The following is a 21364-nucleotide window of genomic DNA, read 5'->3' as shown; positions in this document are numbered from 1 at the left end:
GAGTATCTGGGCAGAGCTCCAGTGCTTTGATGCAACTGGACACAGCGAATGGCTCAGTTCAGCATGAGCACTACCACCAATGGGGAAAGCTGGAAAGGTGGAGGATACACAGCACTGTTGTCACGTCCACTACACGACAGGGCTGAGAGCAGCCAAGCAACCATGGACCAAATTCCAGACAGTTCCTTCACCTCAGCAGGAAAGAAAGAAGTCCAACAAATAAAGGACTCCAGAAATATATAGTTGCCTTCACGGTGAATGCAGTTATCTTTTTCCAGTCTAGTTGAGAAAAATGCAGAATGCAGATACATTATGAGCAAATATTAATGTCTGCAGGTATGGATATTTAGTGACAAGATTAATTCAAAAGCTCAGATTTTTCTGTACTGAAACTTCTGATGCTTGGAACAGAAAAGCTTCAAACTGATTTGCTGTAGAGAACAAGGTGTCTGGTTACATTCTTTTATGAAATGTGCACAAACACAACCCTATGTTTAGTTTTGCTTTTGTTAACAGACTGAAAGATCAACTTCTTTTTATGAATATTTACCAGAAATAGGCATTTAAGGCAGAAATACACTCGTATCTCATATTCTGCTTCATCACTCATGCAGACAGGATTATTTAGAACCACTGACATTTGAAAAGCCCCACCTGGGTGACTTAAATGGCCCCAATTACAAGACTGACCAAAATAACTAAGTTCATTCTGGCCATGGGGCTCAAAGGGACCAACAAAGGCACATTTAACAGGAGGATCCCAGGCCTCTAGGGTGCTAAGGGATGGTAACTGACAGAAGACATAAAGAGTTTTCCACTTTTGCATGAAGTGCCATATACAAATATGTATTAAACAAGCAAGGTTCCCTTGCTCAAGCCTAGGAAGGGGTGTGCCTAAACAGATTTCAAGCTGGTGTTCATCCCAGTTTCTCTCTGTTGTAGTGGAAGGCTGAGGGCTGGTAGGAAGATGCAGATATGTGCTTGGTGTTGGTAAAAGACCGACATGTTGAAAGAGGCATCAAGAGCATGATTAAATGAGCCCCATAAACAACATCTAAACCTCTCTCTAAATTTAGAAAGACCAGGGTCCCTAAAGCACCAGAACTAGACCAGCCTGGTTCAAATCACGACCTTCACCAACGCTGCTACAGTCATCCTGCAAAACAGAGATCTCCCACAACATGTGTGTACATGCATGTTGGGGGAATGGGACACTAAGGACTTCCATATTAAGTAGGGGGGAGACAAAACTTCTGGTCAACTCTACATTAGTAATAAGCAAACCCCCCCCCCCCCCAGTTGTAGTAAGTGTCCTATTCTGCCATAGCTTGGCCTCTTCCTCAGTATTCTGTGGAAGGGGATTTTAAAAGTCTAATTTCTAGTAAAATAAGTAATGGTAACTGGGGCATAGAAGTGTGCTTTATATTAGATAAAGGCATTACCCACTACTCCCAAAAAGCATTAAAAAAAATCAACTTAAAAAAATTGCTGAATCTCGGAGTTTTATAAGATGATTTCAAAGAGTGGCCCAAACAAGTCCCTTGAATGTTTTAATAATTCAAGGTCTAAGCACTCTTCAGACTAACCACACGGGACAACAGAAGCTGAAGTGAGCACAGCTTGTCCAACAGCTCAGAGCCAACGCTGAGTTCCATTTAACCTGGTTAAATGGCTGAGAGTAATGCTGCCAGGCTCTCTGCATTTCAGAGAGAGCTTGGGGTTTGGGGTTTCTGTTTTAAAAGAAAAATCAATTCAGGTGATAAATTTGAACACAGATTGAGCTTAATCTTGTATCTGACTGTATTTTTGTACCATTTGACTTTAGACTGTTCCTTAGAGCAGGAAATAAAAAGGCAGTTGTTTTTACTGGGTTGTCCCATTGTTATAATGTGATGTACCAGATTGGAGTTATTGAATAAGCTCATAAACCCCCAGGTTACATTCTTCTTCATCTGCAGCCTTGCCTTTCAAGTGAGCTTTACTCTTATTAAAAGGATCAGAAACTGTCCTCAGGCATACCTTGTCTTTGAAGATGAAGCCCCAGCTACATTTTATGGAAAAGACATCTCAGTTCATACCTTTGCCAAACTGCGTGGCAGGTTTAAACAATTATGCAAGACAGTGGATTTCAATTCCAGGCTCCTCTTACTCACTCTCAAGTTTTAAAAATAATATTTTTCTTTCTGCTAGGGCACTCCTGAAACAAATGTTCCAAAGAGTGATGATCCAAAGGCATTAAAGAAAAAAGTTACAGTTTAAACAGTGTGACAGAGATTATGAATAAAGAAACCCTTCCCATATGGAAAAGTTTTTAAAAATTGACATTTCTTTTCAATATGCATTAATCAGAAAGACAGTAGTGAATTCTGACTGCTTCAGAGAGAAGAGAATCAAAACTCTTGGGATTTATTACACATAAGAGCAATTGCAAAGAAGGAAGAACAATCCTATGGGTTTTTAAAACCTACCATTAACGGTGTTTTCTCAAATGGCTGGGAAAGTCTGCAGTTTGGAGCCAGCCACATGTTACTTATCAATGCTTCAGATGCAGGGTGAGTAAGAAAGGCCGTGTCTGGTTCCTTTTGCAATAGGGAAAAATCCCTTTTGAAGTCTTTCTGAGCGACTGACGGGGAAGAAAGTGTCAGGAAAAGGATCTGACAGGTTTTGCACAGTGAGGGGTAAAAAGAAGTCTGGAGTAAAACCTCTTGTCTAAATTGGGCAGAGATAGCAACCTCTCCTGCAGCACTGGAGACGCCAGATAAAGAGTCTGAGACTCCCTTATATACTTTTTCCAGCCACACATGAATTCCTTCTTATGCTTTTTGCCAGCTTCTCATCTTACCAGGAGCATGAAGGAGAGGCCAGTCCAGTACAGAAGGGAACGTAGCCATGCTGGGGCACCATGTGCAGCAGACAGTCTTCCAAGTTTCCAGGAAAACAACTTGCATTTTAAAAACCCCAGGCATCACAAAACCCCTTCGATTTAAAGGTCGAAGTGATCACCTGAACGGTCTTAAGGTCAAAAGACTAAGAAATGACTTGAAATTAAACATATTATCGATTAACGTGTCACATCGTCATTTTGCTCTGAGAAAGGCTTTCTCTCCTATATTTTCAATTCTGTGCAAATAACTAACCTGAAGTTCTGCATTGCCTGCAATGTAAATGTAATTATCCACCAGCACGTCATTTTTACCAGCACTGCAAGTTGCTCTGCCCTTTCTTTTAAATTTCCAGTTTGAAGATATGAAAACAGCCATTATTTTCCTCATTCACAAAGATAAAAAATGCCTGATATAACCAGACCCTAACAGCTGAATTCAAAAGGGGAAATTTGAGAGATTACTTCTCTAAAAACTCTACTCTTATCTATAGCAAACTGCACAGCTAAAAATATGCAAACTTTGCATTAACTTCTCAACAGGGCAGAAAGCTCCAGAGTTCACTCCCTCACTCAAAGAAACAATCTTGTGCACTTCTAGTGGAAGGCAGCAGCTCATCCTTGGTCAATTTGAAGTGCACAGAAGAATGCAGTATGCTTTTAATAAAAGCCATTGTCTCTACATTTTCATAAACTGATAATGTTTTGATTCCTCCTTGCTTCTGCCTTATATACCTTGCAATTACAAGGTAAGGTGTACGGAGCATTTTGCAGACAGTTTTTCCTCTATTCGCTATGAAATACTTCCTCCAAATCAAAAAAATTCCCCCAACAAGAATGTGAGCCAGGTGTTAGCAACAGGATTATTTTAATACAGTCACTTTATTTACATAACAAGCATGAAAACATAAGTTGCAATGCACTGTCTGACTTTAATCGACTGGGGAGCTGTAGAAAACATTGGTAGAAAAAGATAATACTTCAGATAAAAGATTAGACACTAAAAGCCCTTAAAGATTGCTCTGCAAGAATGTTTGCTGCCTATCACTACAAAAATGAAATCCACACCACAGTATATGCTAACTAACCCACAAGTAGGACTTGTAAGACAGAAGTGTCTGAAAAAGGTACAAAAAATCCCTTAGTTGTACAATAGAGGTTACTGCTCGGGTTCTGCCTTCATACTCTGCCTTTCGTGTCTTCAGGAACTGCACATGTAATGGTCAAGTAACATGTTGAAGTCAGGTAATCACTGTTGAATGTCAAAGCTTTATATATCTTTGAGGATGCTTATGAGCTGGTCAGTGGTACAAGCAGGTAGCATTCACCTTACTGTGGCTAGAACCTGCAGGACACCTTGACATCCTTACACACAAGAAGTTCCATTACATCTTCAGAGCAAATATTAGGCAGTATTGTTCAGCCTCTTGCACGCACACCAAAGCTTTTTAATAAAACCACTTTAAAGTGGCAGTTTGCTAATTCAGCTCCCCTCCTCCCCCTTACAATAATTACACTAAACAACAAGCAAGAACACAGCCAAGAATTCAGACAATGAAATGTTTTAGCTACCTTGATTTTTTCCACAGCGCTCCTTGCTCTAGTAGTGTAGTTGACCTGTAGAACAGAAGAAAGAGGTTACTGACTCCTGGTAGGCTTTATTAGTGGAATATACACTTAAAAACTAGAAAAGCATCAGCACAACATTTAGTTTCTTGAACTCTTTTTTCCAGAATATTTAACTGAATTACATTTTACCACATTATCATATAATGCATTTTTCATATTAAAAAACATCTCAAAGGGAAGTCTCCTTTATAAACACCTAGTTGGAAATTTCACCATTCTGCCTCATGCACACCAGGTTACAGAACAGAATGTAAAGCCCAGTCTACCCGCTGCAATCTTAAATTAGAGCATAACAGCCACAGTCCACACTTTCTCTTCCAGCCCAGCAGAAGTGGAACTCCAGAGCAGGTGCCCTGTGCCCCCTGCTCCGGAGGGTGGGAGCGAGGGAAGGGAACACAATACTGCTCTTTGAAGGTTGTCAACCATTGGCATGCAAAGTAATCAGAAAACAACTGCCTTGCTTAGTGATGGAAAAGGATTGGAGCTGCTATGGGTTTTCTTCTTGCCTTAATCTTCTAACATAAAAGTAAAATGAGTAAATAAACCAGCAATTGTTTACTTATATCATCTTTTGACTTCCCAGTCTTTGAGCACAAGTTATCTTCAATCAAATCTGACAAATCTATTTCCGTCTACTTCCCTTTCTCCTCAAGCACTCCTTGAAGGAAAAGTAGTTATTTCCTAGGGGACAGGAGCCAGACTCCTTGATTTCATGCATGCACACAAATCATATGCTATATTTTCCTTTTTAAGATATGTACATTGCAAACTAGACATTGTATACATTGTGAAAACACTAAGCTCAGTCTACCATCAGCCTGTTAACCCATTTTTTTACATCAGGTTGTATCAGCCTCTTTCAACCACCAGCAGCTTTTCCTTGTTAGTCTTCCATGACTTCAACACAGTACCCTCAAGCATTACTGTTTTGGTCTTCTCAGTATATTGTACTAGAAATACCTTACCAGTTTCAACAGGCTGACTATCCCATTCCCCATCACCACTAAAACCTGAATCAAGTGACATTCTTTAGCAAAGAACCAATTTCCAAAAAAGCACCAGGTACAAAAAGAATGCAAGCAGAAGTATACAAGATTACTGTAAGACATGGTCACAAGATGCTCTGAAGCAAAACCCAAAACTTCCAAGAGAACCATGGTTTAAATAAGACACTACTGAATGTTGTCTCAAATCGTCTATGTTCCCTGAATTATTTTGCTACAGAAAGTCAGTTCCTTACCAAGTTGGAAAACAAGTGTTGCCATAAATATGGCATTATTTTCAGCAAGTTCATATTTAGGAATGAACAGTGTACTCATACACAGTATTAATATGGGTGAACAGCCACAAAACCATTTAATCTACCTTTAGACCTGACAGGAATACAAATGTAGGGGACAGGAGTGGCTCTAGCCAGGTGCTCTGCGTGGGGCTTCAGCATATTTGCTTATGTGGCTGTCCAGCCAACTGCTCCCTGGCAGAGCACACAAAGCAATGGCAGCGACCGGGGAAAGACGAGGAAGTGTATTGGCATCAAAATGTTGTGTTAGAGCAGGAGTCCTCCACAGCATCAGGAATTTAAACGCTTTCACGTGACTGTTCATTCTTGGCCTGAGCACGGTTTACTTTTCATCTACTTCACACGGCCAGAGATAAGGGAATGCTATTTCTATGCAAGTTCCCGATACGTTATTTTAAGCACAGCCATCGCCCGCAAGAAGAGCTCCCATCTTGAAGGCTGGCAGCTACTGTTTCTAGAGGGTATTGGTAGACCACTCCAACAGGAACATTTGAGAGTTCTCTCCAATTCTGTCAGCTCCATGTCCAATAGCACTGGCTGGCAGAGCGCAGAGGTGCCCATTTATGATGGCACTTAAAGCTGCTTTAGCCTCACCGGAGTTACACAGCACCGCTTGCTCGCTCCCACAGGGGCCAGTGTAGCCCCAGGTCAGTGCCGGACACCTTCTTGCTTGGCTGTATCTGTGTCCCCACCTCTGGGACCTACTGCTCTCAGCAAAAGGAGGCAGTGGGGGAAACAGCTGAAGCCAGAAGCCATAATGCTCCAAACATTCTATGCTTTTGAGCAGACTTTTCTGCCCTTTGTCACAAGCTCTTTTCTACAATCCCTTCCTTCTTTATACTCCTTCTCCCTATTATCACTTAATGCATTTCACAAGGTCTTCCTCTCTCCTCAATTAAAAATTCTTATTAAAATGAAACCCCAAACAAAACATTCCAACAACACAAAACTATTGTGCCACTTGGTGCCATAACCTAATTCACTTTGCTTTATTTGTCAGTCTTTCCACCCCACTCTACCCACCCCTCGAGTATGGGTAAGAAGCTTTTTGACATAGGCCCTGGCCAGCAGTTGTCCTCATTGTGCTCAACATTGTGTAGGCCATGTTCATAGCTCTTATTCATTAATTAAATGCCTCTAAGAGAAATTAATTCATACATCTGGTAACAAAGGACGTAGCAATGCAAATCACAACAAAGTAACGCAGATCATATCATGAATGGGAAAAAGAAAATCTGAAAAAGAGTAACAACAGCCACACAGTAAAGCAGCAACTCAAAGCCAGTTTTTCCCTATCAGGGCAATTATCAACTGAAAGATACTCTTGGATGAATAAATTTGGAAGAGATGTGGATTTAAACTCAAGATGTGACAACAGTAAAGCAAACATTGAATATGAGCAGCTTCCAAAAAAATTGGAATACATCTGAATTAATGCACAAGTGCAAAATCAGGCATATTACATAAATCCTAACAGGATATTGAAAATGCAAGTACAAATTAAATGTTAAAGGAGGACTTCAGCCCGTAGGACAAACGGATTCATGTGTCAGCGGTACCATTTTTCTTCTTGAGAATCCAAGTGCTAAAGACACTTGTTTATTTGAGAGCTAGCTCTCTCCCACTCAGAGAAACAACGTTTTAGAGCTGCATCCAGAAACTATGAGTAATACAATGATGGATAGTCAAGAAACTGATGGGATATCCCAAAGAAACAACTCCAGGAATGAAAAATATAATTTTCGTCAACTACTCATAATGGCTGATCAGTGTATATTAGGAAAATACACTTCTGGTTTGAATCCAAGCCTTGAGTATAAAAAGCAAAGCACTAGTAAATATTTAAGAGAATTTCGAGTTCGAGGCTGAAGAGCTGGCAACTAATTTCTTTTTTTAACAAACAAAACCATGAAAAGATTGTGCAACTCTAAGAGCCCTTAAGGAAACAATTGGGAATTTTTCATAACATGGTATTTCCTTATACCGCTGACCACAGGAATGCAAACAGTTCCACCAAACAGAGATTTCTTCATTGGAAACAACTGACAATCTAACCATGTTTCCATCTTTTCCACTCTCAGTGCTCAGCATACAAAATAGATGATATAATAGGATACAGGAGCATTGTACCAGGACCACAAGATACCTTTACTAAAACTCAACACCCAAGAGGCTTTACAAGAATATATTTCCTGAGGGTACAGAGAGAGATCTCTTATATTTAATTATTGAGTATCTTTGTCTAATCAGTATTTTTTGTCTATTGTTATTTTGACTTACTTGTTAGATCTTCCCAAATTACTGTTAGCATCCCACTGAACCAGAAACAGACCTCTAGCTCCAACCATAACTCGGTGTATCAGTACCATGCCTCAGTCCTGCAGTGTTCTCTGGCAGGAAGGCAGGTGATGCTAGCAAGGAACACTAGCATGAAAATATGGGTTGTTACTCAACTTGCCAAGCGGAGAAAAAGCAGTACTACTATCAGCATACACCTTGTACCTTATACAATATCCCCCATGTTAGTTTAATGAATATATTTCCTCCCCAACTTTTCTGTGTGGAAGTGTGATTTGAGGAACGTCAACTGACACCGAGTCCCTCCAAAGGCAGCTGGAAAAAGTGGCATGTTGATATAGGCAATGTCACTCAGTACATGTGGTGTACTGGCCTTCAGACCCTGCATGAGACCAAATGTGAGAGTATAATCCCAAGGGAAAGGCAAGACAAGCTTTGCAAGAACATAACTTTCTTGACAGCTAAATAACAAGTCACTATCATGGAGAAACCAATTCAGACCCTGTGCTGAGCTTCATGCTGCAGAGAAAGAGAGAAGAAATTAACATAATCAATGGTAAAACCAGAGAGCATCATCAGAACTCAGGAAGGCATCAGGAATGCTAAAAGGTACTAATCATTGGCACCCTGACAAATATCTGTCATTACAAATTTGCAACTCAATTAAACGAAGATTTTAATCAGGGCTACAACTGTACTCAATTCTCTCCAATGCAGCTGAAGGAAAGCAAGGGGAACAAGTCATAAAAACAGAATAAAACTGAAATGTGCCGCAAAGAGACCAAATTGCTTTCAGAAGGAAAAAACCAAACAAACAAAACCCATGAAAGACAAAGCTTTATGGAGGTATGTGCCGAATAAGGAAAGAAATTTTCCATAGTAGAGAAGTCTGAAATACGTCTTAACTTCAGATAGAGACGTTAAGACTTTTCTTGTGTGGGAGGGTGTTTACAATCTATGGCAGAGGTACTATTACCCTGGTAGTCAAGGAAACCACCCTTCCAATTACAAGAGTTCAATTTTTGGAATACCCTGATTAGGTAGTGTCATGGTTTAACCCCAGCCAGCATTTAAGTGCCACACAGCTACTCACTCTCCCCCCCAGTAGGATGAGGAAGAGAATTGGGAGAGTAAATGTGAGAAAACCTGTGTGTTGAGATAAGGACAGTTCAATAGGTAAAGCAAAAGCTGCAGCACAGAAGCAAAGCAAAACCAGGAATTCCTTCCCCACTTCCCATGGGCAGGCAGGTGTTCAGCCATCTCTGGGGAAGCAGGGCTCTGTTGTGTGTGTAACAGTTACTTGGGAAGACAATAGCCATAACTCTGAACTCTTTCCTTCTTAGTGCCCCAACCCCTTTATATGCTGAGCATGACATCATACGGTGTGAGATATCGCTTTGGTCAGTTGGGATCTGTTGTCCTGGCTGTGTGTCCTCTCCTGGGTCCTTGAGCACCCCCAACCCACCCACTGCAGCAAAGGCCTTGGCTCTGTGTAAGCACTGCTCAGTAGTTACAAAAACACCCCTGTGTTATCAGCACTGTTTTCAGCACAAATCCAAACCAGAGCCCCATACTAGCTTGCTGGGCAGAAGATTATCCCGGTGAAAACCAGTACAGGAAGGAATATGAAAAAATCCTCCATGCTCCTCAAGAAGAATGGGATACAGCTCTGGTGTCCCATGTGGACAAATAGGGCCACAAGGCTTTGTCAACTCGTCCATAATGGCACCCCAGAAGAAGAGGTGATATGTGTCTATACTTTTCTGAGATGATAAATGATAAAATAGCCATTGCAAGTCTCCCATAATATTATCAGGTACAAAAGCATTTACCAGAAGTTCCTGAACAGGAAGCTAAAGTTTCCAAGCTAGGTTTTATTTGAACTACTACATCTCTTGATCTTCTCTTTCAGACAAAGCACGCTGATCTCTCAAAGCACTGACCTTTTGCCACAGAACACTCGTGGTTCTGGAGAATCCAACTTTTCAAAAGTTACAAACATATGAAGCCTCCTGACCTTTTTTACATGATGAAGAGCTAAACATAATGGATACAAAGAAGCAGCTTGGTTTAATTGAAAACAGCACAGCAAAATTAATTTTTCCATTACCTTCACTACAAAAAACCTCACATCAGCTGATAAGTCAAAGTCTGACTGACTTTGAAGATCACTCAAAATCTATTCTATTTCTGTCAGTGTCCTAGAAAAACATCCACTAAAAGCTTTTAAATTTAACCTTACTGGTGATGCTGTAAGAGAACTACCCAAACTCTGCGGTAGTTAAGAGCACACCACATATTTCCACAATTAGAACATAGTAATATCAACCTACACAAGAAATTATTTGCTGGTTTTCATTAAAATGCACAGTTCACTTATTTTTTCCTACAGCCACTGCACCAAGATGCATGTTCAGAACAGCAAGAAATGACAGGGCAAAGTCTGTGTAACGTTCAAACTCAAGTTGAATCGACAGTACAATCAGTGGAAGCTCTGTGGTGTTGATAAAGAAGCAGAAACTGATTTGAGAGAAATGTTGTGAGTCAAAGCTATTGAAGACTATCTAAAAAAGCTTTAATTAATGACTTCTGGCTGAACTAAATACATATGAAAACGAAGATGTTAATTCACACCTTTGTCATCTGATAAATCCCACTTACTAATGGCTCAATACTCAAATTCGGTGGTGTAAAGAATATAGCTGCTGCTTGGTATCTATTCTTATATCACTAACTGTTTCTCAGGAAGACTGTAAAAATATTTTTAAGTGGGTATTTTAAGTACTGCATTATTAAACTGTCACGTAAATACAGTCCAAGCAGTGGGAAAAGGCAGTTTCAGAAATAATCTGAATGGCCTTAAGGATCCAGATGGCAGATACAGTTCTGCAACAGGCATCCTAACCAGCCTCAGGAAAATAATTTCAGTATTATATGCTTCTGCTCCCCTCACTCCTTTAAAAGGAGGTGAAGTCCCAATTGAGATGGGCACTAGCCAAGCTGTATTCATTCATATGTGTGAATATATTTAATCTTTTCAAGCCAGGCAAAATACAAGTGCTAACTGTGGCTTCAGAAAGCCTGTCAAGGAGGGGTGGACAGTGCTCCTCTAGACTTCATTATGAAAAATGAAAAAACCCACCCACCACGTACTACAGCTAGACACAATACATTGAAACAAAATAATTTACAAGCTATATTAAAGGTTTGGGTAATAGTGAACAGAAGACCCTAGCATTTTCCAGCTGCCAGAATGCCCCTGAACTTGCATCCCAACGCACTCCCCTGCTTTTTTACCTCATTCCACATATATTCTAGCATTCAATGTCTTCAGATTTTAACTCTCTACTGGAAGAAACAAACAAATGCATATATCTTACACTCAATTTTTAAGAGAGAATGAAGCATTCAAGCCCAGTACAAGTCCCTTCTCACCTTTTGTTAGCTTTCTTCCTGTCCCTGAGACCCGAGAAGAAATCTTTTACTTTCTACCAGTCTTTCAGTGGCAACTCTGGCTCATTAGCTTTTGCTACAGTCTTGTTCCTGCCATCAGATTTCACCTACTAACACATCATACTCACTTCACACTTTAAAAGTTGCTCTCAGCTTCTCACCACAAACCATCTACTCCAACCACTCCTACGTAGTGGTTTGCAGATCCCACCCTCAGCCACACAGAGTTGTTCAAAACTGCCAAGGCCGCTAACAAAATCCCTCCCTCCTTTCCTGCTTCACTCCTACTTCAGCATTCTGTTTCCAGCACCAGCCCCTACACTTAAAACACTTCAGCTTTGGCTTGCTCCTCCTCTTCCATTGCCATGTGTGCTCTTGGTACGAGAGCTGCCCCTAAGCATTGCTTTGGTTGACCTCCCATGAATCATAAATACACTGGCTTGCAGGTAGGAAATGGCCCTGCACCTACCCAGCCATTTTCATTCCCACTCTTGACAACCACAAAAGAACATTTTAATGTTTTTAATCACCTCAAACTCATAATCAGAAACACCGTCTTGGTGCTGCATGCAGACCACCTACCTCCTACTCTGTCCAAAACACCCACTACAGCGTCAAAGCTTCAAGAGTGCAATGGGCCCCTCAGTGAAAGGTTTCTGCTCCCTTGGGCTCCATCACTCACACAAGGAGGGACAACCAACTTCCCAACTCACTCAGAGGCATGCATTTTATGAGCCATTCTCATTAGACTTGCATGCAAAAAATACTTAAACATTTGCAGTTACAGTGCTGGTACAGCAGAAGTGGTCTGCCTAAGGATAAAAAGCAGGCAAGTTTCATAGAGAATCCTTCCATACTTTTTCAGATGAAGTAACAAGACGACCTAGCACGTCCTCACACTACATTCCACTGCACAGCATGTTTTTTTGCAAACTGTCTTTGCCACTTCAGTCCTAAAAGAAAAATGACCAATCAGGATCTTTTAACAAGTGACACTTGATAACTCGATGCTTCAACTACCTGAGCAGCGACTGATTCCTGCCTCATCCCATCTTCTCCTTTAATGCTGTATTGTTTTATTGAACCTATAGCACTTCTACACCAGTTCTAGCACAGCTTTCTCTTTCAGCTATGCCACTGAAGTGTTACTCCCATTCTACTTCAGCATCATTACTTCTGTGCGTTTCCAGCAAGGTTACAGGCATTATACAACTCTCTCCAAGACTGTCCAAACTTGTCTCATACCATGCCCAAAAATGAGGAAGGCACAGAAACACAAAGGAAGCCCTGCAGCTGAAGTTTTAAGGTGCTGGGGAGGATTTTCCCCACAGTCCCAAAAGCAATTGAAGAAGTTGTCCCAGTCACATCAAGGAACAGCACAGCCTCCCACGAGGAGTCTGTGTGCCTGATGAGATGATCAGATTATGTTTCACAGTAAGTGTCAAGCGTATGGTAGTACTACTACTTTCTTCCAGCATTAATTTATGGTTAAAGCCATTACTGGATTCATTCTTCATTCTTGCACCATTGCTGCAAAACTAATAATTATCAATGAACATTCAGATATTTAAATATTTTTCCTCAGCTATAAGGCACCAAAATCCTTATTTATTGAAGCAAGCTGAGTTTGGAAGTTAAGATTATGGCTTGTTTGTAAACTGACCAGCACCTCTAGAAAAAAAACTGGGTTGTTTTAGTATTCTTCATATGTTATTCTGATATTATAACCAGAAACTGTGCTTCTTCATATTCTTTAATTTAATCACTTTAATGAAAGGCTTAATCCAACCCCCAAACCCAAAAAGAATAGAAACCAACTACTATTTTTTTTAATAAACTCTGTATCTCACTTGTTCACTTTTGACTTCTACAAAGCTTAATTCATCCAACCTCCACCCTAACCCCTGGGAGCATCTTGTACTTTCCAGCCATCTGGACTATATTTACTTTACTAAGAAGAAACTTTAATTTGTTCATGAACAAAGAAAATCCTTTACTATCTTCCTGTCTTGCCTGCACAGTTATTTTCTAAGTTCTTATAGTCTTTAAAAAAAAAAACACCTAAAAAATTAAAAATTACTATGCCCTCTGGGGAGCTCTCACAATTTTCCTTGTGAGCTCTACTGAGGTCATACAGCTTCATTTTCTTTAACACTTTCCAGTGCTGAGCTTAAAAAAAAAACAACCACAAAACCCCCAAAAAGATAAATTACTGTATCTCTCCTCAGTTCTCACCATCTCTTCACAAAAGCCATTACAAAGAGCACAGAAGTTCACGTGCATGAATGATACCAACAATAGCAATAGTACCAAAGTGTTTGTTTACACACTAAAAGTGACAGTTTTGCAAATAAAACAAATTGTTGCCAAACTCAGATTGGAGACAATTTTTAGGAGGAACCCAGACAAATATCTGGTTTTGAAGCTGTACCCAGTTAGATGGCACCCTTCTCCAGTAGCTCACTGCCAGCGCAGGATTGCTGCATCTCTGTTCCTCCAATTTTTCTTCAAATATCTGTGCTGTGACCCCTCTGCCAACACTGTGGATACAAATGTGCTGAGGAAGAGTAGCAGGAAAAGTGAAAATTGCAGAAGACAAGAAACTAAAACTGTTTTTTTACTTTCAACCCCATGTTCTTAAAACCCATGTACCTTTACCTGGTTTTAACTGAGCTGCTCTATAATGCTTCCCTTTTAGTGCATTTTATAACCCTATTTTTCAAGGCACTCTATCTCTTTCAAATCAAAGATAGTCAACCATAGCTTATCATTAAAAGCTATTTTGAGGCTTTTCTCCTGCTCCACCAGAAATCTGCATCACGTTTTAACGAAAGCCAGATTGGTCCTTTTCTTACAGAGAAAGTCAAGGAAAGCAACAAGCAGTGCATGACACATGGCTAACTTTTTAATTAGGAATGAGAGGTTCCTGATGCTTGACATACACATCAAATTAATTTCAAAAATTAATTCAGTTGAGTGAGCTAGTTTAATACCTAAAATAAGGAAAAAATGCCACAGTATAACTATAGAATCACAGAATGGGTTGGGTTGGTAAGGACTTCAAAACCCAAGTAGCTCCAACCTTCTGCCATGGGCAGGGACACCCTCCACTGGCCCAGGATGCCCAAAGTCCCATCTAACTTGGCCTTGAACACTGCCAGGGAGGTGGCAGCCACAGATTCTCTGGGCAACCTGAGCCAATGCCTCACCACCCTCATAAAGAATGATTTCTTCCTAATATCTAGCCTAGATATTAGACATTTAACCATCTAGATGACGGTTAAAGAGAACTACCTGCTTCTATTTATTTTCAAGTTGAGCCTCTGAATTTAATTTAAAGAGGTGAGCCTTCAGAGGTGTGATGATATTTAATGATCATGCCAAATGTCTTCTTGTCTCTTCAGCAGCTCTTGTAGAATACCAAGATGATGATCAATCATAGATGTGTGGGAGACTGCACACCACAACATTACCACAGTAAATTCATTAGAGTAGGAAATACACAGTGTAGAGATTATAACAAGCTAGGAGCGAAATTGAATGTGCCCATGTGAAAAAATAACTGCTGGAATAACTCACCCAAACACCACCACATATAAGGCAGTTAAAATTTCACATAAAGCTCTGTGGCCACACGAATACTTGGACCAGCATATTTCAGGTGACCAAGCTAAGGCAGAAATATTTCCCTTGCAGCATTCACCTCTTCCATGCCTATGAAATAAGAACTCAATAGGGTGTTAACAAAGCCAAACAGCCTGCTGCCAGTTTCTAGATTTATTCAGAATTACCCTTTCCCAGTTTTTCCCTCCTTATCTAAAACTCAAAGGACTATCAGTATGATTAAACATAGTTTGTCATTAAAGTTAGCTGAATCATAGCAAAGATGCAACACATCTCTGCTTTAGGAAGCTTTGCCAAATTATTTACCAGAAACAAAACCCCAGGAGATCTGTTACAAGTTGAGCAATACTTCCACTAGCAAGGACGTTTTCCCTCCCCTTTATGTGATTTCAAGCTGTTCAATTTTTTCCCCAGAATTTGTAATTCTTTTTTACTTTTTGGAACTGAAGGCACGGACAATGATCAATTAGGCAACTGAACTTCCTTTTCTTGAGATGTAAGCTCAACATTTCACGTGCATTACTAAAAATAAGTTTTACTTCCATCAGTGACAACTCCTCACAGCTTAATCAAAGGAACATCAATCACAGCCTAATGGGCTCTGTTCTCTAGAGCACCTGAATTGGAAGAAGATCAGTAAGGGGAGATTGACTGCAGAACAAAAATCTGCAAAGAAGTGAGGACCAATACATTTGCACTTGGTGTGCATCAATTGGATTTTACTTGTTTCTGCCAGAGAGAATGTGAAGTGACTTGTTTCTCCATCCACAGCTGTGGTACCAAAGTAGTTTCTAAGGAAATGGGGCTGAATCACAAGGAACAAAGTTTCTGGTTTGTGTCACTTCTGTAGCGAACACAGTATCATCTGCAAAAGGCACGAGGCAAAATCCCTCCAAACCAATTAAGGAATCCAATCTTGAGCATCCTGAACTAGCAATTTCACGAGCAGCCTCACTGCCAAGGCATACCCATCTATTCGGGGAGGGAGAGCACAGAGGTGTAAACAAGATGCACACCCGCTCACCACCAGTACCAGCCTACTCCTCCCAACAGCAGCACAGGGAGAGACACTAAAAATAAATGCAGTTGGCACTTTATAGAGCTGCTTGTTCATGTGTGCTGCAGTTCCTCTATGACTTAAAAAAAAAAAAAATCTGAGTGCCCATATCTCATGGCTCCTCTTCCAGAGGGAAAACAACTTTTTAACCAGTGAGGCAGCTAACATTTCTTTCCAAGAACTCAAAGGGATCCAGGTAAAAGGTGCTGATTTTCAGAAGGGCATGAACCCCATGAACCCCAAGCAGGTTTCTTGCCACAATTTGTTCTGGACTTCAGTGAGGGTCTCCCCAAGCCTCCTCACCTGTGGGGCTGATGGCACAGGGCTGCTTTGGATGCTCTCCCTAGCTGGTGCTGCACCCCATGGACAAGGGTCACACTCAGGACACAAACAGACCCAAAGGGCAACTATGCCAGGGAATTCCACAAGATTGATTCCTCCAGACCAAAACAAACAGAATAGCTTGGAGAATTTAAAACTTCAGAAATACGTGATGCACTTCCGAAAGTCTGAAATGAAACATTCCTTCTACCAACCAGTCACACAACCCACTGCTTAGTAATGGGGTACAATGAGCATATGTGCCTGCAAGAGGCAAAACAAGTCTCGTTATCCATCATTCTCACAACACAGCAAGACAGTTTCTCTGGGTATACACTGGATTTTAAAGAAAAAAAGTTACCTTAAATTCACATTTCCAAATAAACCCAGGTCTCCTTTCCATTCAATAAAAACTGGACCATGAATTGAAAGTAAAATTGTTTTGAAGCACTTTCAATACAGGTCTTCAAGTGAGGTTAATTTCAGCTCCAGAGGGAACACTCCTTGGATTGCATACATGCTGCCTGGGTTGGGGTAGAGACAATTCTCTTGCATAGCTGTCTACTTCTCAAAAGGAAACCGAAACATCAGTTTTAAGAACCTGCTTCCAAAAGGGTTTGCCCGAAGGCTAGCAGCCCAGAGATACCAGCCCAGGCCTGAAATCCCAAATACGTTACCACAGGCCAGGATATTCTTTCCCTGTGCTATCCCACTGCAGACTGCATGTCAATACTCATCTCTCTCGCTAAATCAATGGAACCTATTTTAGGCACAAAAGCTTCAAAATAAATCCTTTTGACCAACCTCCCAAATTAATTATGCAAATGTTGTATGAAAGCACACAGACCATTATTGCTTCAAATTTTTAAAGCCCTGCACAGATACTCTAAAGGAGAGAAAGCAAATGCCTAATTATGCACATCGAATAATCCAGATAATTACTTGTCACATGCACAGCTCTGAATGCAAAATCAGAGTGATGGTTTTAGCTGTAAACACAATGTGGAAACGTCAAATAACTTTGATCTTGTCTTTGGCAAGAACACGCTTCGTTAAGATACCATTCCGTAGTCAATGGGATATATGTATTTATCAGGTTATTTTCCTGTTGAGCTTCAAAGGCTTTCCTTCCAAAAACCTACCCCTATAAGACATTCCAACAGAGGTGAATAATCGTATTTCCCCAAACAGAAGAATGCTGCTGCTCACTGTACTGCTAAAGCACCAGAAACAACAATGCTCCATTTTCTGCATTACTGTCATTCGAGCAAAGCATGACTGGTTTTGTATTAAAAATGCCCATAAAGGAAAACTGTACTCAAAGATTCTTGTGATGGGGGGGGACTCACTTCTTTGGAGAGAGGAAGTACAGTTACAGCAAGTAACTAACCCATCTCCTAACGACTGCCATGGAGACAAGTCCCCAGCAAGCACTGCAGGCGTATTTAGCAGGTAGGATTTTCTTCATTTCAGACTTTCTTCACACCTTGCAGATATAAAGCCATAGGAAAGGGAGGGCGAAAACTGAACAGGTAGCAGGAGATGAGAACGTCAAGGCCAGCTATGCAAGGGAGGCAGCAGGGAACACTGCCTTTCCCTTCATGCCTGGCAGTAGGGAAAGTCTTTGTACCACTGCCCATCCCATAAAGCACACGTTAAAACACATTTCAAGACAGTGTTATTAAGGGGAGATTAGGCTTTTAGTGAGAGCTCCACAACTCAAGCAGTTTAGTCTACCAGTTGGGAAAGGGGCAAATAAAGAATTTCAGTGGCTACATGAGGACAGTAGCTATTACAGGCATAAATGCAAGAAAACTGTCTGTCTGCAGGATGGCACCACAGTCTTTCCCTCCCCCAGTCCCCCACCCCCAGCTTTTCTTTTCTTTCTTAGACCTGCTGCCGCTTACAGGTAAAACACAAGGTACTAAACTTCATATTGGGATTGTATTATGGTATTAAGAACATCTATAAAGATAACAATACAGGAAAATAAATGCACAGTTTCTGAAATGATAGATAACTGCAATAAATTTAGGGGTCAGTCCAGAGAAAATACTGCTTCTGTAGAGTTTTTTCCTGGTTGGATCACCACATTAAGAGAAAAAGTGAGCCTGTCAGATACCGCTGCAATAGCTACTATAACAAAATTAACTGATGCAATCCTCATCTGTCATTCACCATAGGGATTCCAGCTTTTCCAAAGGGGAAAAGAAAACAAAAAAATCCCACACCCACAAATAGGACCATTAAAACTACATGTAAGTGTTATAAGTCAATTTACAGAAGATTTAATGAAGAAAAATACCTCAATTTACTCACATTGAGAAGACAAATCCCTACTTTGAAGAATGCCAGGTCTGTGCAAAGCTTCCAATGATTGCTCAATTAGTTTAACTTATTTTGCCACCAAAAGCAAAAAGAATTACGTTTGGACTTGGGAAGAGATTTCATTTAACAATACACACATTATTCCCCAAATCTGATAATCCTAACTCCAGATCAGTATAAACATTGCAATTTAACACAGATCAGGCATTCTCAAAAATAGAAGTTATCAGGGGGTAAGAACACTAGTTAACCTTTCTTTCCCCTTCACCAACCTTTTTTTTTTTCCCTCTCCCTCCCTTTCTCCCTCCCCCCCCCCCCGATACAGAAATTATTTGTAATTTAGTCAAACCAACTCACTTCCACAGGCTCCTCCAGCACACTTAGCAAAGCCCTTTTGGAAGGGGATTGTTTTTCCTCTAAACCATAAGTTGAAGTGATAACTGCACAGTTACAACAATAAATTCTAATTATAAATTATAATAAATATGTTCATTACAGATATACAAAGAGGATGCTATTCAGATTTCTATGGTCCTCCATCAAGAAAGGAAGGATGAAACTTCATTTTGTTTTTGTTCCTGCCTTTCCAACAAGATCCTCAACTTGGGCGAAGGGAATTTATTCAACAAAAATTACTTTAAAAATGGAAGAAAACGAACCGATCAGAGTGCTACATGCAGTGGTGATGCAAGACTGTGCTAGGTATATGTCAGTCAGCAGAATTAATCTAAGTCCAGATCTAAAATAAAAAATTACTACAGAAGTGTATGATTTCCTGAGCATGTGAACCTCAGTCAGTTTACACAAGCTCTTACTGATCTTTGCATCTCACTTGCTTCCACTGCTAAAACTGCCAAACTCAAGGAAAATCAACCCAGTAATTTTTATATTCTGCTTCTAAACCACTGCCACATTGAGAACTTGTCCATCAGTTACAAAATAGAGCAAAACCAGCCTAAAATTGACATCTTCACCCTGAGTCCAACTGTTGAATGTTTTAACGATTCAAGTCTGATCTTGATGTTTATCCAAAGCTTTTCTTTTTACTCTTATTGTAAAATTTGCCTATTCAGACCGTTTGGAAAAGCAAACAGAGGCTTGTTACTCAGCTGAACAGAAATCCTGCCCAGCATAACATTTTATTAAGTCAACCCTTAACAGCACGATTCAACAGCACTATCTGTGTTCTGGCCTCACTGTGTTGCCAGTCATCTGCTCCTTCAGTTGCTGTTCCATTCAAGGAGCTCCTGCTTGTTAATTTCTGTTAGCCCAAATCCACAGGTTTGGGTTTTGTAGGAAAACAACCTTAACTGCTTGACAAACACAGAAGGAAGTTGTAACATCGTAACATCTCAGGAACTTTCTCCTGGGTTTCCATCAACCTAGCAGAAGTCATGTACAAGTTTCCTGTTGTAATATTCCCCCTTTCCTTTCATAAGTAAGGTTCTTCTCATCCTCAGAAACAGGAAATCATTAAGTTCAAAATGTTTATACTAAATGAAAACATACATATTGCCATAAATGCTATTCAGTGACTACTGGGTGGTCTCAATCTGAACCCACTTTCTGACCAGCAAGTGCTTCCCTTGGAGAAATTATCAAAGCACAACCTCAAAGACCAAGGGGTTGGAAAGGTATAAACAAGCAACTATCATAATCACAGTTCAGGATTTAAAAAAAAATTTTAAAGACTTTAACATGCCCACAAAACCCTCCTAAACATCTGCTTTCAGTAAGTATTTAAATAAATGTTTTCTCTGAATTATATCAGGAATCGGCTAGTGCTGTTCGTTTCCTGGATGAAGTCAGTAACGTGCATTAACACAGCACTTTTGCTGCAATAATTAGTGGGCTCTATTTTGCTGGAGTGTGGCTGAAGAGGGAAATTCATAGCCCAGTCGCATCCTCCAGCGATAACCTTCCGAACACCATCTGCAACTACCTGTGAACAGTGCCTCAGCATGCCAACTTCTGGTCATACTGCTCTTTTTCATAACCTCCTAAACCACTTCACATTTCCTCTTAAATTTGATAAGCATTAAAAAAATAAATTGTCAATTTAGTACTTTGATCATTCTGCCTTAATGGGTGGCTCACAAAGACTTCCTGTCAACAGGACATCTGACTACAACTTTCTCCAGCCTAAGAAAAAAATCTGTCAGTTGTGATTCGAGTTTACTCATCCCAATTTACTACAGCTCGCTTTTTGCTGATATAAATTAGATTACAGGAGAAATCAAGTTCTGGTACATCACTACAAATTTTTGATTGATTTTTCAAAACTCTCTGCCCTTATTACAGGAAAATGTACTTCCTCCCAAGCTCAAGGTTTTAATTATTAAATAATATTGGGAGAAGTGAAGAACTCCCTTCTCTGAAGAGAGCTGCAAAGCAGTCCCTCAACAATCATGAGCACTTTCAGGAAACTCAAATGCTCCTCCAGCACACCCACTTGCTTCCCGTGAACAAGCAG

At 40.3% G+C, this 21364-nt stretch overlaps 1 protein-coding gene across 1 annotated transcript in view; it reads right to left on the bottom strand.

Moving 5' to 3' along the window:
- ADD3 (adducin 3) overlaps nt 1-21364 on the bottom strand; it is a 97730-nt gene that overhangs the window by 58154 nt on the left and 18212 nt on the right. The window contains exon 2 of the mRNA XM_084265024.1: nt 4454-4498. The gene's annotated coding sequence lies outside the window, so the exon portion shown is untranslated. The remainder of the gene's footprint in view (nt 1-4453; nt 4499-21364) is intronic.

Source organism: Gallinula chloropus (assembly GCF_964237585.1).
Source record: "Gallinula chloropus genome assembly, chromosome: 5".
NCBI lineage: Eukaryota > Metazoa > Chordata > Aves > Gruiformes > Rallidae > Gallinula > Gallinula chloropus.
The sequence above is the reverse complement of the archived record's forward strand: the minus strand, read 5'-3'. Positions and strand labels throughout refer to the sequence as shown.